This window comes from Montipora foliosa, chromosome 1, assembly GCF_036669935.1.
Source record: "Montipora foliosa isolate CH-2021 chromosome 1, ASM3666993v2, whole genome shotgun sequence".
Classification (NCBI taxonomy): Eukaryota; Metazoa; Cnidaria; class Anthozoa; order Scleractinia; family Acroporidae; genus Montipora; species Montipora foliosa.
This window is the reverse complement of record NC_090869.1, coordinates 26,635,648-26,638,147: the sequence shown is the minus strand read 5'-3', so window position 1 is coordinate 26,638,147 and position 2,500 is coordinate 26,635,648. Positions and strand designations below refer to the sequence as shown.

The 2,500-nt window shown below is 39.4% G+C and overlaps 1 protein-coding gene across 1 annotated transcript in view; it reads left to right on the top strand.

The window, feature by feature from the left end:
- LOC137995379 (regulator of G-protein signaling protein-like) overlaps window positions 1-2,500 on the top strand; it is a 42,899-nt gene that overhangs the window by 32,442 nt on the left and 7,957 nt on the right. The gene's annotated exons all lie outside the window — the stretch shown is intronic.

Sequence of the window (2,500 nt, the reverse complement as noted above, 5' to 3'; positions counted from 1 at the left end):
GCCAAAGTAATAACTTTGGTTTTGGTTTTACGACACTCAGTTGAAAACTGCTCTAAACCAAAGTAATTCACTAATTACTTTCGACACTCAATTGAAAACCACTCTACGACGTTTTCCGTTTGGCGTAAAGGTCATGTTTAACCTCTCTGTTAGTGGCCGTGTTTTCACGATAGACGTTGTCTCGCTTAACATTCCTGAAAGTGGTTCGGCTTAAACGTGATACTTGTTTTCAGGTAAGAGTAAATGAGGAGAGAGCACGTGCCAATACAATAATAAAAATAGCACTCCTGTTGTATACCGCAAGCGACTCATTGGCCGAAAGTAATTGTTAACTCGCTTAAGCTACCTGGTTCGGTTGCTTAAATATAATGAGAATTCTATTGAAATTTGCCGACTCGCTTAACTTTATAGCGAGTTTGGAAAGGAACTGTTTTCACGGAATTTTTGGTTGTCACAAGCTAAGCGACCTGAAAAAACGCTCGTGAAAACACGGCCAGTGTCGTTTATCCTTCTAAGAGGACGTTTAAGCCAGTTCGGGGTTCCAAAAAACACGTGCACGCGTCGGGATAAAATCAAGCATATAGTAAAAATACAAAAGTTTTTGAATGCAAATTTCTGCAATAATTTCCATAACAAAAGATACTTTTTTTTATCCCGACGCCATTCTTTTTTAGATTGTCCTAGTAAAAGTAGCATATTACGCTACTTGCAGTGCCCATTTTTTACCCAAATTATGCCACTTGTTCTCAAAACTATTCCTTCTGCAAACAAGCGAAACAAGTCCAAAAAAACGTATCACGATCGTGTAGCAATACTTTTTTTGGTGTCATAGGCACCTCTTTCATTGTATTTTGCTTTCTTTGTCTTAAGGCAACGGTGTCTGGCTATGTTTGCTGGTTCTGGTATGGTCTCTAGCAGCAAGTTAAAGGGCGGAGTGGCTAATTACCCTTTCGTAAACAAGCGATGCCATTTTTGACGGTCGATGCCATTCTTTGTAACCAAGCCATTTTATTTGGTTGGCTTTCGATAAATTGTTACGATTAGCTTTATTTAAATACTTTAAATTTGCCAAGCCAAAGCTGTTGATTCGGTAGTGTAGAGGTTAAAGGGACTAGGTCACGCAATTTTAGGCAATTTCAGCACTGATGGAATGCTCGTAGAATTAACTAAAATATCAAAATAACTGTTCAAAACTATAGAAGAACTCTAACAAAACACAAGGAGGCCAAGAAGGGACATGGATGGACAAAACTGGAGAGGATTGAAGTGGATTGTATTTGGGTAAATTTGAAAAACGTCGGCCCACCTTTTTTCAAATTTATATCAGTCTATATAAAAATGTCATTTACACAGCTGGAAAATCATTCTCAGTTGTTATGTGGCCGTAATTTTGCAAATGAAAGACTCTTGCTCTGCCAATTTGACGTTTAGAGCTCATAATTAACAAAATTAAACGAATCTACCTAAAATAGCGTGACCTAGCCCCTTTAAATGCATTTGCTCATAAACCTTTGAACCGATTTCGACGTCGTCGGATCAACTTTGTCAATTTTTTTTTAAAGGTTTTTTCTCAGTTTTTTTTTTAAATTTTAAATGACATACGCGGCCAATCTAGTCCTAGATTAAGTATTTTTTCCCCATTTGCAAAAGACAAACAACAGTGAAAATTATAATTGTCGTTTTAATGGCAGCGCTTGTGTACGAAAGCCGGGAAAATTGCGTCGGCGTGGCTGACGCCATTTGGCAAACTTTGAAAATGCGAGGTACTGTGACCAACACCAGCAAGCAACTTCCGGTCCCGTCATCTCGTACCAGTCTGCTAGCTTCCTTGGGAGGCTCTCCCGTTACCAAAGTGCAAAAATGCGGCCAAAACATTGAACAAAAATTGTCTCAGGCTTATCAATATATACCGATTATGCTAGTAGTGCTACTTTTTTTTAAATATCAGCGAAAATCATGCTAGTGTACTCAAATTATGCCAAAAATTATGCTGGCACAATCTATAACAGCCTACCCGACGCGCGCATGTGTTTCCTTGAAACTCCGAACTGGCTTATTGATCAACCGGATATCGCCCCAATGTGAAGGAATCCGCAATCCAGCAAATTCAGGAATCTAGGGTCCATTTCGGTGGAATCTGGAATCCATGTGCTGGGATCTGGATTACGAAGGCCACCTGGATTCCTTTGCAAAAGGCGAAACATGCGGTCGAGGAGTTGCTTATGCTTTTGTTTGCTTCAGCCTGAATACACCGTAGTAAGTGATACATAGAGTGCTTACCGAACTGTAAATCGTTTCGGTAGTGGTCTTCGGTTTACATATTCCTAACAGAGCACTTGTTTGTCAACAATCTCGATAAGCGTAGGTGGATCGTGGGTCGTGTTTGTTTGAAGATAAAAAAAGATATATATTAGCTCCCTCAGTGCTCGGTCCAAATTTGTCTTAGGTCTTGTCTCTTTCGAGAATTTCCAGTCGTTGATTTAAAAAAGGGTTAAGGTTA